The sequence below is a fragment of the Kogia breviceps genome, chromosome 14 (assembly GCF_026419965.1).
Source record: "Kogia breviceps isolate mKogBre1 chromosome 14, mKogBre1 haplotype 1, whole genome shotgun sequence".
NCBI lineage: Eukaryota > Metazoa > Chordata > Mammalia > Artiodactyla > Physeteridae > Kogia > Kogia breviceps.
Window position 1 is genome coordinate 76470184 of NC_081323.1, and position 23948 is coordinate 76494131.

Here is a 23948-nt window from a genome sequence, read left to right on the forward strand (position 1 = left end):
AAGTTCATTTGTGTCATAGTTTAGATTCCACATATAAGTGATATCATATGGTATTTATCTTTCTCTTTTTGACCTACTTCACTTTGTATGATAGGTCCATCCATGTTGCTGCAAATGCATTATTTCATTCTTTTTTATGGCTGAGTAGTATTCCACTGTATATATGTACCACATCTTCTTTATCCATTCATCTGTTGATGGACATTTTGGTTGTTTCCATGTCTTGGCTATTGTGAATAGTGCTGCTATGAACACAGGGATGCATGTTTCTTTTTGAATTGTAATTTTGCCTGGATATATGCCCAGAAGTGGAATTGCTGGATCATAAGGCAACTCTATTTTTAGTTTTCTGAGGAACCTCCATATTGTTTTCCATAATGGCTGCACCAACTTACATTCCCACCAACAGTGTAGGAGTGTTCCCTTTTCTCCACACCCTCTCCAGCATTTGTTATTCGTAGACTTTTTAATGATGGCCATTCTGACCGGTGTGAGGTGGTACCTTACTGTAGTCTTGATTTGCATTTCTCTAATAATTAGCGATGTTGAGAATCAACCTTTTCATGTGTCTGTTGGCCATCTATATGTTTTCTTTGGAGAAATGTCTATTTAGCTCTGCAGTTTTTGCTAATCATCCATTCACTCACCCATCCATTCATTTAACCAGTGCCAGGCTCTGTGCTGGGGACAGCATGGAGGGTCAGGCTGACAAACCATCTTCTGTCATCACCATTTCTGCCCTTACCCTTGACAACTCTTTGTCCCCACTTCTCCACTTCCTCCCAAGGCCATGTCCGTGCTCTCTGAAGGACTTCTGTGCCTTCCCTTGCATGGCAAAGGTAGCCTGCCCTCTCCATTATCTGCGTCCAAACCCCTTGTCCCCGACCCTCATTTCCAGCTCCCTTGGGCTGAGACAGAGAATAAAGAAGTAGAATCTGGCATGATTCTCTTCCCCTGTTTTCCATTTCTGAGCTCCTCCCCATCCCTTCCACCTCCCACCTCCACCACTATCCTCTCTCCATGCCAGATCCTGGAATGGAAGTGCCATGAGTGGGGAGCTGCTGTACTTTTGTCCTTCCAGGGAATTCCCTGGCAGTCCAGTGATTAGGACTCTATGCTTTCACTGCCAGGGCCCCAGGTTTGATCCCTGGTCGGGGAACTAAGATCCTGCAAGCCATTCAGCACGACCAAAAAAAAAAAAAAGAAACCAAAGCAAAGCCAACAACCCCCCAAAATAAAAGTGATGGAGGGCTGGGCTGCCTCTTCAGTTCTCCTCAAAGCCTGGATGTTCTTAGGTGTGTTGCATGGAGACACTCCTTCTAGGAGGTGAGATGACTGTAGGAAGGTGTCCTCACTTACTCTCAGCCAGGCCTTCTTGCTGGGAAATGACTCCCTGAAGTAGAAGCCGGGCAAAGGTTGAACTAGAAGACGGCAGTGGCTTCCGGGTACTCACTGGGGTGTCAGTGAGCACTTGTCTACTTCCTCTCTTTCCTTGGGCCTACCAGCCTGTTTGGAAGAAACAATCTCTGAGCCTTTGAACTGCCTATCAGCCAGGGAACGAAGCTGTCTAGGCCCTCAGGTGAGGTTCTCTGAGTCTGAGCTGATCACCTGGGAGAGGTAAAGCTGGGGCGAGAAAAAGTAGATCCGGAATGTTCAGAGTATGTGTACTCAGTATGAGACTTACTAAATGACACAGAGCAATACCTATGTCACATAAACCAGATATTCATATAGGCTTGATCAGTGAGTTTTCCAGAAAAGAGTTCTTTTCTTAAAAAAAAATTATGTATTTATTCATTTTAAATAGGTAATCCAAGTACAGGGCACAACATTTAAAAAAGTGCCAAAGAGTATATATAGGGAAAAATAAATGTCTTTCCCTCTCCTGTATCCAAGTTCTTCAGTTTCCCTCCCGGAAACAACCGCTGTTGCCAGTTTACCGTGCATCCTTTTGGAGATTGTCTCTGAAAATCACAAGTGTGTGTGTGTGTGTGTGTGTGTGTGTGTGTGTGTGTGTACTTGAAAAAAATACAAATGGACATATTATATATATTGTTTTAAAAATTGTTCTTTTCACGTAAGAGTATATTTTGGAGACTTTTTTCTTAACATATATGGGTTGGGGGTAGATTTGGAAAGCCGAAAAACTTGTTCCCATATGACCCTGAGCTTTGCTTCAGATAAAGCAGCTCCTTGTTTGGGGCTGGGTTTTTTTTTACAGACAGTGTGGTCCCTGGGCCACCTGAAGCTGTCTTGCTCAGGGAGACAGTCCTGCCACAGGATGGGCAGGGAGTCAACCTCCCTGTCAGATTTCACTGGGATTCATGTCCCCCGTTCTTACTGAATTCCTCACGTCTGGAATTTGTTCTCAGTGTTTATATGAGAGATACCAGCAGCAAGCCCCCACCTGGCTACTCAAAGTTTTGTTATCAGGTCTTGTAGGTAGGTGAAGTATTTTCTGGGTATTGTGGAGGTCATCTCAAAGCTGCATTTCTGGCTTGTGGAGAGACGATGGCAGGGGCTGTGTTTAAGGGATTAACGCTCCATGGTGTGCTGGCCGTGGCTTCAAGATTACTCAAGTCAGGGTGAGCTGTTTCCCTGAAGGAGTCTGGAATGCAGGAAGTGGAATGGGACACAGCTCTTACTTAAAGTTAAAAGACTTGTTCAACAAACGACTTTGGGTGCAGATGTATCTAGAATCACCTTGTAGAATGCTGTGTCCTTTCCCTTTCCTCTTGCTTTCTGCCTGCCGACGTTGTTCATTTTCTTTTGATGAGCTTTGTAATCCTAGTGTATCATTTCTGGTGCACCAAAGCATCTTGGGTCAAATCAGATCATCTTTTTCATTTGATTTAAATGTTCCATAGAAAAATACTGTGGTGGGTATTTCTTAAATTTCCTCAGGTCAAATTGCTTATAAGGTTTTGCCAATTGAATAAAGAGAAAACAGATATACTGAGCCCTGGTTCTTAGAGCGGCACCACAGCCTGGGGCTTTCAGAGGTTTGTTATCTTATTTGCTTTTTAAAAAAAAAAAACAGCTTAGGGCTTCCCTGGTGGCGCAGTGGTTGAGAGTCTGCCTGCCGATTCAGGGGACACGGGTTCGTGTCCCGGTCCGGGAAGATTCCACATGCCATGCCATGGAGCGGCTAGGCTCGTGAGCCATGGCCACTGAGCCTGCGTGTCCGGAGCCTGTGCTCCGCAACGGGAGAGGCCACAACAGTGAGAGGCCCGCATACCGCAAAAAAAAAAAAAAAAGCTATTGAGATATAATTCACATACCATACAATTCACCTACTTTAAGTACACAATTCAGGTTTTTTTGGATATTCACAGAATTGCACAATCATCACCACAATCAATTTTAGAAGATTTTCGTCAATCACTCCCCCCGCAAAAGCCCCATAGCCATTAGCAGTCACTTTCCGTTTCCCTCCAACCTCCTCAGCCCAAGGCATCCACTAATGTACTTGCTTTTTCTATGCGTTTGCCTATTCTGGACATTTCATATAAAGGGACTCATATAATATGTGGTCTTTTGTGACTGGCTTCTTTCACCTAGCATGATATTTTCAAGAGTCATCCCTGTTGTAGCATGTATAGGAACTTCACTTTTTTTTAATGGCCAAATAATATTCCATTGTGTGGATATGCCATATTTTACTTATCCATTAATCAGTTGATGGACATCTGGGTTATTTCCACTTTATTGGCTACTATGAATAACGGTGCTGTGAACATTCGTGTACAAATTTTGTGTGGACTTCACTTGATCTTTACAGCAACTCTCTGAGGTACATATTCTACAGACCTCATTCTATAGATAACAAAACTCATTCCAAGATGGTAGACAGGAATTGTGAATACAGCTGTTAGATTCCTGAGCCTATGCTTTTTCCAATGTACGTTGATAGAGTTGAAATAATGGCTTTGACAGAACCTCGTGTGGATATACCTGTAGGTATTGTGAACACGAACGGGTATTTTTTTTTTTTTTTTTTTTCCGGTACGCGGGCCTCTCACTGTTGTGGCCTCTCCCATTGCAGAGCACAGGCTCCGGACGCGCAGGCTCAGCGGCCATGGCTCACGGGCCCAGCCGCTCCGCGGCATGTGGGATCTTCCCGGACCAGGGCACGAACCCGTGTCCCCTGCATCGACAGGCGGACTCTCAACCACTGCGCCACCAGGGAAGCCCGAACGGGTATTTTTCAGTTGTGAAATTTCAGCCCTCTCCTCAACGTCCCCCTTCTCTTTGCCCTTTTCTCCTTTCCTAGTTTTGACTTCTTTCTTTCAAGTATCAGTTCCCTGCCCCTGTGGTGGGGGCAGAATCTATCACTCACTTTGGTGTGTAATGAAATGTGTGAATTTGATATTTATATTTTTGAGTCACCTCAATGAGATGAAAGCTCCTCTGCCAGCAGCAAGCACAGAGGTGGTTTCTGAAGCAAGGACAAGCAGAGAGGATTTCTTGGAAAAGTTCATTCTCCTGTCCCAGGATTTCAAGGCTGAAGGGCACCCACGTTGGAGGTTAGGGCTACGGTGGACAGCCACCTGCCCCCGGCTCCCCTCCAGCTAGGTCGCGCGCACCGTTGCTTGGCAACAACCCGCTCACACAGGTGGCGGCCCCAGAACCCCGCGGGGAGCGCGCACACGCAGGGACGCAGGGACGCCCGGGCGGCCCCGACGTCAGACCCACCCCGCCCCTTAGCGCGTGTCAGACCTGGCGGAAGGCCGAGCCCCGCTCCCCTCGGGGTGGTGGTGGTGGGGGGGGCAGCCAGTGGAACCCACGAATCAGAGAGTCCGACACATCCCCCGGCCGGGCGCCGGGCAACCAATCGCCGCACGCGTGTGATCCCGCGCCAGTCCGGGAGGGCGGCTAAGCAGGCGCTAAGGCGGTGACTGGGGGAGTCGCTGCTAAGGCGGCCGCGGGCCCGGGTCGCGTCGGCGCAGCTTCGCGCGGCCGAGCCGGGCTGGCAGCAGCTGGCGCTTGGCGGTGAGGGCGGGCTGCCGGGTGGGTGGAATGGCCCTCACCTAGGGCGGTGGGAGAAGCGGCTGAGCCGAGGATGCTGGGGAGGCGGCGCGGCGGCTCCTCACTCATCCCAGGTAAGGGGGACGCCGCACTCGCTGTGGCTCGGGTCGGAGCGCCGGCCCGGCCCCGCTGTGCTTCCGCCGCCGCTCACCTAGCTCCGAGTCCCGGCCGCCTCTGTCCTGGCATCCCTCGGCCCCAGTCGCCGCCGGCTGCCGCATCTCCCCTCTGCACTCGGGCGGTTGTCCAGCCCCGCCCCCTCAGCGCAGAGCCCGGCGGCCCGGCCCGGCCCGGCCCGGCTCCGGCGCCCACCCCTTCCCCCAGCGCCGGCGTTTCCCTGTCTCGGGCTTCCCTTTGGCACGGCTCGCCCCCGCCGTGGTCGGCCTCCCGCCCCCTCCCCGCCTTTCCCTCTCTCTCGCGGGGCTGGCACCATTTCCCAGCCCCCGCGGTCCTTCGGGGAGCCTGCCGGGGATGAAACGCCCTGGCTCCCCAGGATTGGACTTTTGCCCTCACCTCTACCCGGGCTTCCCTTACTCAGTCTCACCACATCCTTGCCTCCTATACGGTGTCCTCTGGACATTTCACTCGCGCCCTCCCACCCCCACGCCATGTGTCCCTGGGTTTTGCCCTTTTGCTCCCAGTTGCCTTCCTTTCCCAACTCGCCCCTTCTCCCTTCGCTTCCATCAACCACGGTCGCTAACACTTCTTTTCCTTTACACTGAAACCTTCAGACACTAGGACTCTCCTGAATACCCGGTCTATAGTTTTAACACCGTAGTTCGTCTTTCAGTGAGCTGCACCCATAACGTGTCAAGTGTATTGCCCAGTCTGGCACACAGTAGGCCTGGTACATGGTAGGTGCTCACACGTGTTACCATCTTCCTCCTTCCAGGCTTTTGTACTCTCCACATGGTGGTAGCAGGAGGTCCAGTATCCAAAGGGAATTGATGCGCTACCCGAAGAGTGGTATGAATTAGGTGGCCGAGGTGAATTAGTGAACTCCAAGTGTGATAGAGATTACATTGTCAGTTATTTACTCACTGCAGTCATCCCGAAGAACTGAATTCTGCTCTCTTTGTGCCATGTGTTGTTTTATAATAATTGGCTTTGTAAAGTATTCTTAACAATGTTTGCAGTGTAATTGCCCCCTTAACTCCCCCCCCCCAAATCTGGTGTTTGCTGAACCTTTATTTTTTAGGGAAGAAAGAGCCCTAACTCCTAGTTGAAATAGCATTGTGTGTAAGAAGTATTTCATGTGTTTATCTCCCAGCTGGATAGTCCAGTCTGCAGTGAATTTTCATCCTTTAAGAGCCTGCTGGGAGGAATCAGGTTCAGATTTCTTGGAATCAGCTGTTCAAGGGACCAAAAATGCTTAGGAGTGGAAGTTCTGACAAGTTCTCTAAGAGTGAAAGAGGAATTAGCCACTCCCGCCCCCCTTTCTGGCTCTCAGAGGAAATGACTATAGTCGATTTTTAAAAAGAGTAAAATAAGTTTGACTTTTTAAAATTATAAAAGCAGTGTTACTGGCCTCAAGCCATTCTTGCCACATTTGCTCTGATGGTTTCCAAGCCTGGATGAATCAAACGGTCGGCTTTTTCTGCTCCTAGGGTCTCCAGAGCAGGCTGGAGGAAAGTGTGTAACAGCCGCTGGTGCTGTTCTAGACTTCTGGATCCCAACTTTACTTGCACTGTCTGGAGATGCTTTGACTTACTCCTCAGCTTCCTTTTATGTACCCACACCTAATTTCTGTCTATAGGTTTTTACCGTTCTCCTCTCCTTGTCCTACTCTTGACTTCTCTACATTGCTTATCTTATCTCCTACTTCACAAAAGAAATTGTTCAGCATCAGCCCTGAACTCTTAAGGGTGTGTTATTTTTCTGTGTGCTTATAGCTCTCTGATATCTGATCTCCTTTCCTTTTACCAGAGGAAGAAGGTGTTACTTTCTAAGGCTAACTAACATCTTTCCTATTCTATATTCTGTCTCTTTTTCTCAGCCTGCACACATGCTCAGGTTTTTTACCAACCAAATCAAACAAAAACAAAACATTGCCTTGGTATGCTTTCCCTCAGATTAATGTGGTATTCCTTAGGGTTTTATTTTCTGTTCTTTTCTCTGTCCTCTAATTTCCTTGTGTGATTACACTTCCCTTCATGGCTTTAAGTAGCACCTGTATATTTTTGATTTTCAAAGATGTATGTTCAGTCCCCATTTTTCTTGAACTTCAGGTGTTTCATATTTTCGTCTGTCTATTGGGTAACTATACTTGGATAACTTGGTACTTCAAACTTGGTTTTTTTTCCTTTCTCTTCCCTCATCTTGCTCATAGCTGTGTCAAGCACATCCACAAGCTTCCTATTTTAGGGTCTTCACCTTAGAAACCTTAGAATCCTCTTCTTTCCTATCATTAAGTCTACCATAGATCCTGTTGTTCCTACCTGAAATCCTTTTCTTTCTCTCCTCATTGCCAGAAGATTGGTTGAGGTCTAGGTTATGTTTTTCCTGAACAGAGGAGGCTGTTTTCAACCCAGGCTGTACTTTAAAACCACCTGGGGAGCTTTTAAAAGTTAGGGACGAGAGGATCAAGGCATCCAGGAGATTCTGATTCTTGGTCTGGTGTGGGGCCAGACCTTTTCATTTAAAAAATGTTTCTCCTCTTGTAAAAATAAAATACAGTGTATGTGTGTGTGTGTGTGTGTGTGTGTGTGTGTGGAAAAAAAAAAGTTTCTCATGTGGCAGTAACAGGCAGCTAGGGCTGAGAACTGGTTTGAGAGCTCTAAGAGGGAGTGGGAACCCTGAGGATCTATTAACTCATCCTTTATAAATCAGCATAAATGTCACTTTTGTTAGCATGGTTAGTTGCCTACTTCCCTGATATTTTGTACATGTACCTATTAAACTACTTATCACATTTTATTTAAATTATTTCTCATGGGCCCATTTTTGTCATGACTAGGAGTTCCTTGAGGTCTGGGATTATGTCTAAAGGTAAACTACTGTTTCTTAAATTGCTCGGAGCACTTCTGATACCAAATATGTAGGTCTTCCCCTCACATTAAATACTTCTCCAACTCTCCAGGCAACAACTGGGTATTCTACAATTTAACTTAATTATTACTAACTACCTGGATTTAGTCCAGACCCCACAGATTAAGGACTCAGTCCTGCACGACTCCTCCCAACTTCAGACCAATCACAAGTCCTAGATTGTGACCTGTACTTCTGACCAGTTGGGTATAAATTGGGGCTTCCCACAGCTCCCTCGTCAGGTCAGTAATTTGCTATAATGGCTCACAGAACTCAGGAAAGCTCTTTACTTACCTTTACCCATTAACTGTATTATAAAGGCTGTAACTCAGGAACAGCCAGATGGAAGAGATGCATAGGACAAGGTATGTGGGAAGGGGCACGGAGCTTCCATGAGCTTCCATGCCTCTTCTGGGCTCGCCATCCTCCTAGCACCTCAGTGTATTCACCAGCCTGGAGGCTCTCCCAGCCCCTTTATTTAAAATTTTCATGGAGGCTTCCTTACATAGGCATACTTGATTAAATCATTGGCCGCTGGTTATTAGCTTCTTTCCCCTTCCAGAGGTCAGGGGTTGATTCCTCTGGCAACCAGCTCCCATTTTCCCAGATGTGGTTGAAAGGGCCCTATTATGAATAACAAAAGATGTTGCTCTCACCCCTGTCAAGAAATTTAAGGGTTTTAGGAGCTCTATGCTAGGAACCAGGGATGAAGACAGATATACTGTTCTATTCTACAATAAATCTCATAATATCACAATCTCACAATGCCTTATTTATCTCTTCATCACTGCCTTGCACAATGCTTGGTATATTTTAGAAATGATAAAAATTGGCTGAATGAATCAGTTGGTAAATCATGTAAAACAGATCACTGAATTCACGGTTTTGCAAGCTGACCAGCTGTTTCTTTTTTGGCTGCTTAGCAGGTCACTAGTCACACCTGCACAGTCATTCTTGTTTTAAAAAACACACACACTATAAATTAGAGTGCATTAAGAGAAATATTTGCCCTTATGCTTTGGCTTTTAAGATGGTTAAACTATCACAGTATTATAGAGGTTCATTCAGGCTTCCTCTTTAGCAGATACTATTTAAAATCGATTTTATTTCATATGGTTGAAGCAGATGTATCTTTTCTAAACAAATAGCTCTGATTTTAGGCTTATAAGCTTTGGAATCTTTAGAACAAAAATTGTCCAATTGATAAAGATCTTGAACAGTGACAGAACTTTCTTTTTAACTAAGAGAATTAAGGAAGGTAGGATTAAAGCCATCTACCTATGTGAATAGCATTGGTGATGGCGAGGGGGGAAATCTGTAATTCTCAAATATTTAATTACTGTTATAGGAAAAACTTGTAATGCTCATATATTGATATCAGCATATTTTATAATTCCTCAGAGCTAAGATGTAAACTGTAGAGTTGTTTGCCTTTTTTTGTTTTTTAGCTTTTAGATTTTTTTGTGTGTGTCATGGCGGGCAGCTCTTGGGGTCTTAGTTCCCTGACCAGGGGTCAAACCCTGGCCCCTGGCAGTGGGAACGCCAAGTCCTAACCACTGGACCTCTGGAAACCAATGGATTCGCTGTTTTTTAGTTTTCTTAAGACTTTGTCAGCTATGTCTCTTTATAGAATTTGTGGTTGACAGGTCTTTACTTTCAGCATTTGAAAAATGTGCCACTTCCTTCAGATATGCATGATTTCAGATGAGAAATCTTCTGTCATTGGGATTTGTGTTTCCCTATAGCTAATGTATCCTCTCTTCCTGGCCACTTTAAAGACTTTTTTTTGGTCTTCAGTTTTCAGAAGTTTAATTATGGTACGTCTTAGCATGGATTTCTTTGGGTTTATCCTATTTGGAATTCTGTTAGCTTCTTGAACTGTGGGTTAATGTCATTTGCCAAATTTGGGATATTTTCAGCCATTTCTTAGAATAACTTTTCAGCCCCACTCTCTTTTCTTTCTGTGACTCTGATGATACAAATGTTAGGTCTTTTGTTACTGTCCTACAGGGCATGAGGCATTCTTCTTTTTTTTTTTCTCTGTTGCCCAGATTGGGTAATTCTTAATGTTCTACTTCTAGTTTCAAGTTCACTCCTTCTTTCTTCTGTCATATTCATTCTGCTGTTGAGCCCATCCAGTGAGGTTTTGTTTTGTTATTGTATTTTTCAGTTCTATAAACTTCCATTTGATTTTTTTCTGTTTATCTTCTCTTTCTTTGATAATATCTTCTATTTTGTCATTTGTTTCAAGAATATGTCTCATTGCTCATTAAAGCATGATGACTGCTATAAAATTCTTGTCAGATAATTCCAACATCTGACTCATCTTGGTGTTAGCCTATGTTAATGTCTTTATTCATTCAAGTTGTGATTTTCCTGGTTCTTGGTATGATGAGTGACTTTTTTTTTTTTTTTTTTTTTTTTTTTTTTGTGGTACGCAGGCCTCTCACTGTTGTGGCCTCTCCCGTTGTGGAGCACAGGCTCCAGACACGCAGGCTCAGTGGCCATGGCTCACGGGCCCAGCCGCTCCGCGGCATGTGGAATCTTCCCGGACCGGGGCACAAACCCGTGTCCCCTACATCGGCAGGCAGATTCTCAACCACTGTGCCACCAGGGAAGCCCATGAGTGACTTTTGATTGTGTCCTGGACAGTTTTGATGTTTTATTAGGAGACTCTGGATCCTATTTAAATATTTTATTTTATAGGTGAGAGAGATTAAAAGTTACAAACTTCCAGTTATAAGATAAATAGATCTTGGGGGTGTAATATACAATATAGGGAATATAGTCAATAATATTGTAATAACTTTGTATGGTGACAAATGGCAACTAGACTTATGGAAGTGATCATTTTGTAATGTATAAAAATATTGACTCACTATGTTGTACACCTGAAATTAATATAAATTATAAGTCAGTTACACTTTAATAAAAAAATGCCTTCTATTTTAGTAGGCAGTCGCCCTAGCAAGTTTAATGCATAGGGCCCAGCCAACTTTCTTTTTTTGGTAGCAGCTTTATTGAGCTATAGTTCACATACCATACATTCACCCATTTAAGGTGTAAATTTTTTTTAGTGTATTTACAGGGTTGTGCAACCCTTACTACAGTCAATTTTAGGACATTTTCAAGAAACTGCACACTCCTTACCTGTCACCTCCAACTCTCCCACCTGTCATCCCCTCCATCCCTAGGCAACTGCTGCTCTTGTTTTTTCTCTATATAGATTTGCTTATTCAGGACATTTCATATAAATGTAATCATACAGTATGTAGTCCTTTGTTACTGGTTTCTTTCACTTTGCATGTTTTCAAGGTTCTTCCATGTTGTAGAATGTATCAATATTTTATTTCTTTTTCTTGCTAAATAATATTCTATTTTATGCATAGACCACATATATTAATCAGCTGATGTGTGTTTGGGTTGTTTGTACATTTTGGCTGTTATGACTAATGCTGCTGTGAACATCTGTGTACAAGTTTTTGCGTGGACATGTTTCATTTCTCTTGGATATATACCTATGAGTGGAATTGCTGGGTCATGTGGTAACTCTAGAACTCTAGGTCTAATATCTTGAGGAACTACCAGACTGTTTTCCAAAATGGCTACTCTATTTTACATTTCTATTAGCAAGAAATGAGGGTTCCACTTTTTCCACCTCATTGCCAAGACTTGTTATTATCTGACCTTCATATTTTAGCTGTCCTAATGGGTGTGAAGTAATATCTCATTGTGGTTTTGATTGCATTTCCCTGATTGCTAATGATGTTGAGCATCTTTTCGTGTGCTTTTTGGCTATTTGTGTACCTTTGGAGGAATCTCTGTTCCTTTGTCCATTTTTAAATTGAATTATTTGTCCTTCTGTTGTTGAGTTGTAAGATTTCTTTATATATTCTGGATACTAGACCCTTATCAGATATGATTTGCAGATACAAATCTGTTCTGTAGGTGTTTTTTCACTTTCTTTCTTTTTAAAAATTTATTTATTTTATTGTTTATTTTTGGCTGTGTTGGGTCTTCGTTGCTGCACGCAGGCTTTCTCTAGTTGCGGTGAGAGGGGGTTGCTCTTCGTCGCAGTGCTTGAGCTTCTCATTGCGGTGGCTTCTCTTGTTGCAGAGCATGGGCTCTAGGCACTCAGGCTTCAGTAGTTGTGGCACGGCGGGCTCAGCAGTTGTGGCTCGTGGGCTCTAGAGCGCAGGCTCAGTAGTTGTGGCACCTGGGCTTAGTTGCTCCGCAGCATGTGGGATCTTCCCAGATCAGGGCTCGAACCCGTGTCCCCTGCATTGGCAGGTGATGCTTAACCACTGTGCCACCAGGGAAGCCCTCTTTTCACTTTCTTGATGGCACAAAGGTTTTTAATTTTGATTAAGTCCAATTTGTCTGTTTTTTTTCTTTTGTTGCTTGTGCTTTATGTTTCATATTTAAGAAACCATTGCCTGATTCAAGGTCATGAAAGCTTAGTCCTATGTTTTCTTCCAAGAGTTTATAGTTTCAGTTCTTACATTTAGATCTTTAATCCACTTTTGTGAATTTTGTATGTGGTATGAGATAGGGGTCCAACCTCATTTTTTGCTATAGATGTTCAGTTGTCTTAGCACCGTACGTTGAAAAAACTATTCTTTTTCCCTTTGAATTGTCTTGGCACTCTTGTCTGGTTGGAATTTTGATAGAGATTGCATTGAACTTGTAGATCAGTTTGGGGAATATTGCCATCTTAACTGTATTATTCTTCCAATCCATTAGCATGTAATGATTTTCACTTATTTAGATCTTCTTTAATTTACTTCAATAGTGTTTTCTAGTATTCAGTGTACAAGTTTTGCATTTTTTGGTTAAATGTATGTCTTAATATTTTATTCTTTTGGTGCTATTGTGAGTGGAATTCTTTTCTTAATTTTGTTTTTGGCTTGTTATTGATAGTATATAGAAATATAATTGAATTCTTTATATTAGTCATGTATCTTAAAACCATACCAAATTAATTTAATAGTTCTGATAGTTTTTTAGTGACTTGTTAGGATTTTATATATACATGATATATAATCTCTGAAGAGAAATAGTCTTACTTCTTCCTTCCAATCTGGATTGTTTTTCTTTTCTTCTTCTTGTCTAACTACCCTGGCTAGAATCTCCTGTGTAATACCGAATAGAAATGGTGAGAGTGTACATCCTGTCTTGTTCCTGATATTAGGGGGAATCGTTAAATGTGAAGTTAGCTGTGGGTTTTCTTAGATGTCCTTTTTCAAGTTGATGATGTTCTCTATTTCTAGTTTATTCATTGTGTTTATCATGAAAGAGTATTGGATTTTGTCCAATGCTTTTTTCAGTGCCTATTTGAGATCATGTGGTTTTTGCTCTTTTGTTCTTGTGTATGACATTAATTGATTTTCATATGTTGAAACAACTTTGCATGCATGGAATATACCACATTTGGTTATGATGTGTGATTCTCTATATATGTTGTTGGATTTGGTTTGCTGCTATTTTGCTGAGGATTTTTGCATTTATATAATAAATGTTTATTTATAGTTTTCTTGTATTGTCTTCGTCTGGTTTTGGAATCAGGAAAATTGGCTTCATAGGATGAGTTGGGAAGTGTTCCCATCTCTTCTGTATTTTGGAAGAATTTGTTAAGGGTTGGTGTTCATTCTTAATGTTTCACAGAATTCACCTGTGAAGCCATCTGGTCCTGGGCTTTTCTTTGTGGGAAGTTTTTGATTATTCATTCAATTTCTTTACTTGTTATAGCTTTATTCAAATTACTTCTTTGTGAGTTGATTTTAGCAGTTTGTGTCTTCTGGGGATTTGTCCATTTCATCTAGGTTTTGTAATTTGTTACATTACAACTGTGTAGTATTCCATACAATCCTTTATAATCATTCTTATTTATGTAAAGTTGGTAGTAATTTCAGTAATTTGGTCTTTAGTAATTTGGGTCTTCTCTCTTTTGTTCTTGTTCAGTCTAACTAAATGATCGTCAATTCTGTTGATCTTTTCAAAGAACCGACTTTTTGTTTTGTTGATTTTCTCTATTCTTTTATTCTCTATTGTATATATTTCACTAATTATTTCCTTCTGTCTGCTGGCTTTGGGTCTACTTTGTTCTTCTTTTTCTAGTTTCTTAAAGCGTACAGTTTGGTTGTTGATTTGAGATATTTTTAATTTTTAAAATTAAAAAACTTTTAAAATTCAGATATAATTGACATATAACATTGTGTAAGTTTAAGGTGCGTAACATATTGACTTGAGATTTTTTTTTTTTTTGCGGTACATGGGCCTCTCACTGTTGTGGCCTCTCCTGTTGCGGAGCACAGGCTCCAGACGCACAGGCTCAGCGGCCATGGCTCATGGGCCCAGCTACTCCGCGGCATGTGGGATCTTCCCAGACCGGGGCACGAACCTGTGTCCCCTGCATCAGCAGGCGGTCTCTCAACCACTGCGCCACCAGGGAAGCCCGATATCTTTTTTTTTTAATACAGGTGTTTACAGCAATAAATTTTCTCATAGCATGGCTCTTGCTGCTTTTGTCATGTCCCGTAAGTTTTGGTTTTTATCGCAAAGTATTTTCTTTTTCTTTTTTTGGTTGTGTCAGGTCTTAGTTGCAGCATGCAGGATCTTCACTGAGGCATTCGGGGTCTTTCATTGTGGCACATTGGCTTCTCTCTAGTTGTGGTGCGTGGTCTTCCCTAGCAGGCTTCTCTCTAGTTGTGGCATGCAGGCTCCAGGGCACGTGGGCTCTGTAGTTTTGTGGCATGCAGGCTCTCTCGTTGAGGTGCTTGAGCTCAGTAGTTGTGGCATGTGGGCTTAGTTGCCCCCTGGCATGTGGGATCTTAGTTCCCCAACCAGAGATTGAACCTGTGTCCCCTGCGTTGGAAGGCAGATTCTTTACCACTGGACCACCAGGGACGTCCCCCAAAATATCTTCTAACTTCCCTATGATTTTTTGGCTCATTGGTTATTTAGGGGAGTGGTGTTTATTTTCACATCTTTGTGAATTTCCTAAATTATTTTCCTGTTATTGTTTTCTAATTTCACTCCATTGTTGTTGGAGAATATACTTTGTATGATTTCAATCCTTTAAATTTATGGAGACTTCTTTTATGGCCTGTTTTAGAAAATGTTACCTGTGCACTTGGAAACAATGTATATTCTGCTATTGTTGCTTGGACTGTTTTATAGATGTTTGCTAGATTTTGTTGGTTTGTAGTGTTGTTGGAGTCTTCTGGTTCCTTGCTGATCTTTTGTGTGGTTGTGTTATCCATATTGAAAGTAGAGTATTGAAGTCTCTAATCTGTTATTGTTGAATTGTCTATTTCTCCTTTCAATTCTGTCAGTTGTTGCTTCGTATATTTGGGGGTTCTGTTATTAGGTGCATATATGTTTATAATTGTGATACCTTCTTGATGGATTTGTCCTCTTGTAATTATAAAAATGTTCCTTGTCTTTAGTAACAATTTTTATCTTACAGTGCATTGTATCTGATGCAAGTATAGCTACTCCAGAGTCTTTGGGCTACTGTTTACATGTGTGTATCTTTCTCTCCTTTTGCTTTCATCCCACTTAGTCTTTGAGTCTGAAGTATGTCTTGTAGAAATCATATATTTGGATTTTTTTTTTTTTTTTTTTTTTTTTTTCAGTACGCGGGCCTCTCACTGTTGTGGCCTCTCCTGTTGCGGAGCACAGGCTCCGGACGTGCAGGCCCAGCGGCCATGTCTCACGGGCCCAGCCGCTCTGCGGCATGTGGGATCTTCCCAGACCAGGGCACGAACCCATGTCCCCTGCATTGGCAGGCGGACTCTCAACCACTGCACCACCAGGGAAGCCCTGGATTTTTTAAAATTGTTTTTTGTTTTTGTTTTGGTCCATTCTGCCAATCCTCACCTCTTAAGTGTGTAATCGATTTACATTTAATGTAATTACTGGTATATTAGGATTTATGTTTTCCATTTTGCTATTTGTTTTCTATATGTTTTATGTCTTTTTATTTTCTCTATTCCTCCATTACTGCCTTTTTGGTATTAAATATTTTCTAGTATATGTTTTAATTAGCTTGTTATTTCTTTTATTATAATTTTCTTTATTTTCCTGGTGATTACAGTTAGTATCTTAGAGCAATCTATTTTGGATTAATACCAACTTAATTTCAGTAGTATGCAAAAACTTTGTTTTAATAGAGTTCTGTTCATTTCCTCCTTCTTTGTGTTCTTATTGTCATTCAAACTGCATATTTTATAATAAAATCCCATCAACAGTTATTTACTTATTGCTTTATGTAGTTGTCATTTAATTCATGTAGGAAAAGAGTTACGAACAAAAATATGTTTATACTGCCTTTTGTATTTATCTGTGTAGTTATCTTTGTTAGTGCTTATTTCTTCATGTGGATTTGGGTTACTGTCTAGTGTCCTTTTTTTTGTTGTTGTTGTTGTTGTTTTTTGGGGGTTTTTTGCGGTATGAGGGCCTCTCACTGTTGTGGCCTCTCCCGCTGTGGAGCACAGGCTCCGGACGCGCAGACCCAGCGGCCATGGCTCACGGGCCCAGCCGCTCCGTGGCATGTGGGATCCCCCCGGCCCGGGGCACGAACCCCTGTCCCCTGCATCGGCAGGCGGACCCCCAACCACCGCGCCACCAGGGAAGCCCTGTCTAGTGTCTTTTTATTTCATCATTAAAGACTCCCTTTTTTTCTTGTACAGCAGCCCTTCCAGCGATGAATTCTTTCAGTTTTGTTTACTGGGGATATCTTAATTTCTCTTTCTTCTTCTTCTTTTTTAAAAGAGATGGTTAGTTTTTTGTTATTTTTTAGATTTTTAAAAAAATTTAATTTAATTAATTTGTTTTTTGGCTGTGTTGGATCTTTGTTGCTGTGCGCAGGCTTTCTCTAGATGTGGCAAGTGGGGGCTACTGTTTGTTGCCATGCGCAGGCTTCTCCTTGTGGTGGCTTCTCTGGCTGCGGAGTGCAGGCTCTAGGTGCACAGGCTTCAGTAGTTGTGGCATGCGGACTCTAGAGTGCAGGCTAAGTAGTTGTGGCACACAGGCTTATTTGCTCCATGACATGTGGGATCTTCTCGGACCAGGGATCGAACCCATGTCCTCTGCATTGGCAGGTGGATTCCTATCCACTGCGCCACCAGGGAAGGCCCTCTCCTTCATTTCTGAAGGATAGTTTTGCTGGATTTAGAATTCTTGGTTGATAGTCTTTTTCCTTTTCTTTTAGCACTGTGAATGTGTTATCCCACTGTCTCTGGCCTCTGTGGTTTTGATAAGAAGTCAGCTTTTCATCTTATTGAGGATTTTTGAATGAGATGAATCACTTTTTTCTTGGTACCTTCAATAACCTCTGTTTTTGGCTTCTGACAGTTTGATTATAATGTGTCTAGCTGTATATCTCTTTGATTTATCCTACTGGGTGTTTATCTAGTTCCTCAGTTGTTAAGATTAATGTTTTTCACTGAATTTAGGGTGTTTTCAGCCATTTATTTATGTAACTCTGATTTTTTTCCTCTTTTTGTCTCCTCTGGGACTTCTGCATATTTTGGTGTGCTTGATGATATCCCACAAATCTGAGGCTGAATTCATTTTTGTTCATTCTTCTTTCTGTTTTTCAGACTAGAAAATCGATCTCTCTTTAAGTCTGCAGATTCATCAGCTAGCTTAAATCTGCCGTTGAACCCCTCTAGTGAATTTTTCATTTTAATTATTATACTTTAAATTCAGAATTTCTGCTTGGTTCTTTTTTTTAAAGAATAATTTTTATCTCTATTGATACTCCCTATTTGGTGAGAAATTCTCATAACTCCTTTAAATTCTTCAGACATGATCTCCTTTAGTTCTTTGAACATAGTTATAAAAGCTGATTTAAAGTCCTTGTCTAGTAAGTTCAACATCTGGGCTTCCTTAGGGATAGTTTCTATTGACTGCCTTTTTTCCCCTGTGTTTGGGTCATACTCTCTTCTTTCTTTGTGTGTCTCATAGTTTTTGCTGAAAATGGACATTTTAAATAATATAATGTAGCTACTCTGAAAATCACCCTCTCTCCCAGGGTTTGTTGTTGTTGCTATTTGTTTTGTTACTTTTTTGGACTAATTCTGTAAACCCTCTACTCTTTGTCCTGTGTAACCACTGAAGTCTCTGCTTGGTTTGCTTAGTGGTTAGCTAATGATTGGGCAGATTTCCTTAAATGTTTTGAACCCATAAGTCTCCCAACCTTGTTGAGGGACTGTGTGTGTGTGTGTGTGTGTGTGTGTGTGTGTGTGTGTGTGTGTGTGTGTGTTGTGGCTCCCTTAATGCACCAGAAGTTTACGTTTTGCCTTAGCCTTTACTTCCTGCTTGTGTAGAACATCAGGGTCAGCCAGAGGTGAGAGAATAGGGCCTTCCTAGGTCTTTCCTGGGCATGTGCATGCCTTCTAGATTACTAAAAATATGTTGGAGCTTTCTAAACCCTCTATGTACATCTCATTCCTCAGTTTTTCCTTTTAAGTTTTTGGATCAATATTGTTTGCCCCAATTGTTATTGCCACTGCAGACAGCTGTGGCATTAAATATTGTCTCCAGGGCTTCCCTGGTGGCGCAGTGGTTGAGAGTCCGCCTGCTAACGCAGGGGACGCGGGTTCATGCCCCGGTCCGGGAAGATCCCACATGCCGTGGAGCAGCTGGGCCCGTGAGCCATGGCCGCTGAGCCTGCGCGTCCGGAGCCTGTGCTCCGCAACGGGAGAGGCCACAACAGTGAGAGGCCCGCATACCGCAAAAAAAAAATTGTCTCTGGTTATTTTAACAAAAGCCCGGGGGATAGAATTGTTTACATTGAGGGTGTTCTGATTCAGGTCCAGTAAAGATAAACCCTGAGAATGGAGTTTTTCCAGTGAGGTGCTAGACTGGTTAAGTAATACAATTCTTTGGAGTTGTGATTTCAGAGGGAGCTCCTAACCTCTTCTGCTCCCTTGAGTGGCTACTGGACTACTGTTTTTCACACCTACCATGTTTGCAGGTTGTTGGTTTCCCAGGCTTCCATGGGCTGGGAAGAATGAAATAGGGCAAATTGAAATGCCATAAAGCTTGCTCTGCTTGATGAAATTCAGCTGCTTTTCATGACTAAATGTTTCTTAGATTGTTGCAAGCCTTTGGTTTTCAGATTTCCGAAAAAGTTGATTTTGACCATTTGTGTCAGTGTTCTCATTAATTTTATGGAAGATCAGACTTTTAGAGGTCCTTCTCTGCCATACTGGATGTGTTTCCTTCAGCCTTTTCTTACATTTATGTAGTAGAAGAGTTTCATGCATTAGATTTTAGCACATTTTTTTAGGTTACTGACAACATTGAGATAATACATTTTTGTTTTTCCAGTTTTCTTTGCTTTTGTTCCCATACACTCTGGTTAAACTGATTACTTAATATTTTCTGAATACATGCTATAGTCTTCCACTTTGAGGCTTCTTATTATCTTATTTTCTCTGTTCAAAATACTCTTTCTTCCCTCAGTCCCACAGTGGGAGTCCTGCTTATCTTCTAAGATTCATTCTGATGTCATTTTCTTCATTTAGCTTTTTATGAGCCCATGGATGTGATCCTTTATTGGAAAACTTGTATTCTTTTTTTCATAACTTTTGTATGATCTTATATTTTCATCATGTGTGTATACATATGTGTGTGTGTGTGTATATATATATATATATATATATATATATATATATATATATAGTAGGCATACATAGTTTATTGTCTTTTCCCCCTGCTGAGTTCCTAGTTCTTTGAAGCCAAATGATGAATCATACTTACTTATGTGCTCAGTAAACATCTGTTTAATTCAAGTGTAAGTGTAAGGTTTCATGGCAAGAATGCTCCACATTTTAGGTATTTTACTGGGAATTGCATTTTATTCTTCTTTTTTTTTTTTTTTTTTTTTTTTGCGGTACGCGGGCCTCTTGCTGTTGTGGCCTCTTTTGTTGCGGAGCACAGGCTCCGGATGCGCGGGCTCAGAGGCCATGGCTCATGGGCCTAGCTGCTCCGCAGCATGTGGGGTCTTCCCGGACGGGGCACGAAACCGTGTCCCCTGCATCAGCAGGCAGACTCTCAACCACTGAGCCACCAGGGAAGCCCTATTCATTTATTTTTGAACTGAAGGAAAATGTCTACTCTGGAAAAATGTAACAATACATAGTTGTACACACACTATACTATATAATCCTTGGTAAGGTGCAGGAAGATGAGACTATAAAGGCAAAATTCAATTTTTCCCATTGAGATTGTTATAATAGTGGTTTCTGTTCAAAGATTTGATACCCAGATTTTTATAGAGAAGATCACAGAATTCCAGCTCTGAGTAACTTTGTCAGAGGCATAATTTCTCATGACAGAAGTGGGAACCTATTTACATGTGAGAGTGACTGTGCTGAAGCAAAACTAAACTGCTAAAAAACACAGGAAATGTAGAGCTACTTGACATGCTAGATTTTAGCTTCTGTGTATATCTATTATCTCTTAGGACCAGATCTAGCTCTCCATTCTTAATGCTATCTAGATAAAATCATCAGGGACTAGCAGAAAGTGTGCAAAAATGCATGCTGTTCATTTACGCAAGTAAAGCAGAATGCATACCTGGATTTAGAGTTTTCATCTGTCATTCTAATTAGATCTGAGATGATCAAAATAGGATAATTCAAAAGTCCACAGGGACTTCCTTGGTGATGCAGTGGTTAAGAATCTGGCTGCCAATGCAGCGGAAACGGGTTTTATCCCTGGTCCGGAAAGATCCCGCATGCCGTGGAGCAACTAAGCCCGTGCACCACAACTACTGAGCCTGTGCTCTAGCGCCTGTGAGCCACAACTACTGAGCTCACATGCCACAACTACCGAAGCCCGCGCACCTAGAGCCTATGCTCCACAACAAAGAGAAACCACTGCAATGAGAAGCCTGCGCACCATGATGAAGAGTAGCCCCTGCTTGCCACAACTAGAGAAAGCCCACACACAGCAACGAAGACCCAACGCAGCCATAAATAAAAAAATAAATAAATTTATTAAAAAACAGTAGGTACATGTTTTAAACCATATGCTAATGAAAGCCTTATAACACTATCAGAGTCTTAAATTCACTTCATTTGCCATATGTTGCCTACACTGCTTTTTGTTCATGCCAAGCCTAATGTCTGGGAAGCAACGATGGAATAGTCATCATACTTTTAGAGTCAGACCTGGGTTGCAACTTGGTCAACAATTTGCCAAGTATTGATACCTTAAGTAAGTTACTTATTCTTTCTGTGCTTCACTTTCCTTATGTGTTAAATGATTCTAGGACAGAAATGTAACTTTAACTTCTGGTTTGTTGCAGTGAGTCTAAGGGAGTACAAAAAAAATAAGATTCTGATTTATTCGTTAATGAGAGTGTGAAATGATAGAGGCAGATGAAATAGACTGATCAATAAAGAAGGTGGATTGGGGCTTCCTTGGTGGCGCAGTGGTTGAGAGTCTGCCTGCCGATGAGGGGGACACAGGTTCGTTCCGCAGTCGGGGAAGATCCCACGTGCCGCGGAGCAGCTGGGCCTGTGAGCCATGGCCGCTGGGCCTGCGTCCGGAGCCTGTGCTCCGCAATGGGAGGGGCCACAGCAGTGAGAGGCCCGCGTACCGCAAAAAAAAAAGAAGGTGGATTAGAAGAGCAAGGGCCAGAGGGGGAAAAGCAAGAGGTGAACTTTGTACTTTAGTCTTTCTGAATATAGTCGATCCATATTTTAACACTGGAATCAGGAGGAAAGACCAGTATTCTAATTATAGGAAAGAGTTAGCTGTCTGGGATTTTAGTGAGAAAGAAAGTTTTAGTGGGGTCACTCATTGCATATTTACTGAGTGCTCAATATGCATGTAGCATTTTATGTTATATGCTATGGGGAAAACTGAAAAGGATAAGATATAGTCAGTACCTTCCAAGAACTCACAACAAATTACACTCATAGAATCTAGTTACATTAACTTATTGGCAATCAAAAATCCATTAACTCATTCAAGTCCTTACTTCCAAGGAGTTCACAGTCTACTGAAAGAAACAGACAAATTAGAAGAAATAAGATATGGGTTAAGTACAACAGCACTAGGAAGGACAACTGCGTATATGAGGCAGAGAGCTGTCAGGAAAGCTTCCTAGAAGAGATAGTATTGAAACCTAATATTGAAGGATGAATGGGAGTTGTGAGTAAGAGATGCTGCACGTTGTTGAAGATGAAGGCAGCTTTGAGTGAGTGAGTGTGTGTGTGTGTGTGTGTGTGTGTGTGTGTGTGTGTGTGTGTGTAGGGGCGTTGGTGATGAGGAGTAATAAGAGGCTGAGGGGCAGGCAAGGGCTGTATCATGAAAGGCCTTATGTTATGGTAGGGATTTTTTTGAAAGAAGTAGAAAGTCATTGAAGGGTTTTAAGTAGGGGAGTGTCATAAGTATATTTACATTTTAGATGGATCACTCTTGGGGGCTTCCCTAGTGGTGTAGTGGTTAAGAATCCACCTGCCAATGCAGGTTACACGGGTTCAATCCCTGGTCCGGGAAGATCCCACATGCTGCAGAGCAGCTAAGCCTGTGTTCCACAACTACTGAGCCTGAGCTCTAGAGCCCAAGAGCCACAACTACTGAGGCTGCGTGCCACAACTCCTGAGCCCGCGCACCTAGAGCCTGTGCTCCGCAACAAGAGAAGCCACCGCAATGAGAAGCCTGCGCACTGCAGCGAAGAGTAGCCCCCACTCGCCGCAACTAGAGAAAGCCCGTGCAGCAACGAAGACCCAATGCAGCCATAAATAAATAAATAAATAAAATTTTTTAAAAAAAGATCACTCCTGAAACAGGATAGTGAATGAACAGATTAAAGGAAGTCAGAAAGTACCAGTCAGTAGGCTGTGGAGTTATCCTTGAGAATAAGATGAGGATGAGAATTAAAGCCATACCAGCAGAGGAAGAAAAGGGAGGAGAATTGATTCAAGAGCTATGAAGGTGGAAGAATTGACAGGACTTATACCTGTTGTGTATGGAGAGGTTAAGGGAGAAACTACATAAATGCTCCCAGATTTTTAGCTTAAGCATTTGGGAGGAAGTGGTTCATTTACCAGTAGAGGAAAATGGAGAGGAGGATTGATTTACAAGGGAAGATATGTTCCATTTGGTGTTCTTTGAATTTGACAGGCCCAGTGGAACATTCAGATAGAATTTGTCCCTTGGCCTTTGAATGGTCAGGTCTCGGGATTTAGCATAGAAGTTCTGGTTGCAGGTAGATTTGTGAGGCATCAGAAAATAAATAGGAGGTAGCCATAGATGAAGCAGGATGAGTGTAGGAGTGTGGATGAGGGAACACAATACCATAAATTAATGTTTTGTGACTGTTTTGTGATGTTTGCTTCTGATACATATTAAATTTATGTACATAGATGAGGCTGTTTTTTTTTCCTGGGCTTTCTATTTTGTGCCACTGATTACTGTTAGTATCGTAACAGTTAAAATATTTTTATTAATACCTTAATATCTGTTTGGCTCTTTCCAAAGTCTTGGAAAAGCTGTTTTTCCCATCTGCTATGAATTTTGTAGATTCAACTTAAAAATCCTGTTGGAATAATGACTGGGATTGCAAAATTTTGTCCTGGACTCCAGATTACTTTGGTTTTATTTGTAGTTCCTTTTTCATTTTTGATATTATTTGTTTCAGATGACTCTGTAGGCATGTTAAGGAGATTTAAGAGAGATTTCACTAGGTGCTGATCCATCTGTAAATTCCTTGCTTTATATTTTATTTGATAATAACGCACCCACTGCATGAATGATGAATGGATTTTAATTTGTGCTTTTTTATTTTTTATTTTTTTAGATTTGTGCTTTAAAGGAGCTTATAGTTTAGTGGGGTAAACTAACCACAATATAATGCATGAGCATGCAAA

General features: G+C 42.0%; 1 protein-coding gene across 2 annotated transcripts in view; it reads left to right on the forward strand.

Annotated features, from left to right (window-relative positions):
• Window positions 1-23948, forward strand: part of TPST1 (tyrosylprotein sulfotransferase 1) — a 133390-nt gene that overhangs the window by 38117 nt on the left and 71325 nt on the right. The window contains exon 1 of one of the 2 annotated variants that reach the window (XM_059036689.2): window positions 4872-5102. The exons of the other annotated variant lie outside the window; for it this stretch is intronic. The gene's annotated coding sequence lies outside the window, so the exon portion shown is untranslated. Of the gene's footprint in view, window positions 1-4871; window positions 5103-23948 lie in introns of those variants that run through there. 2 annotated transcript variants of the gene reach the window in all.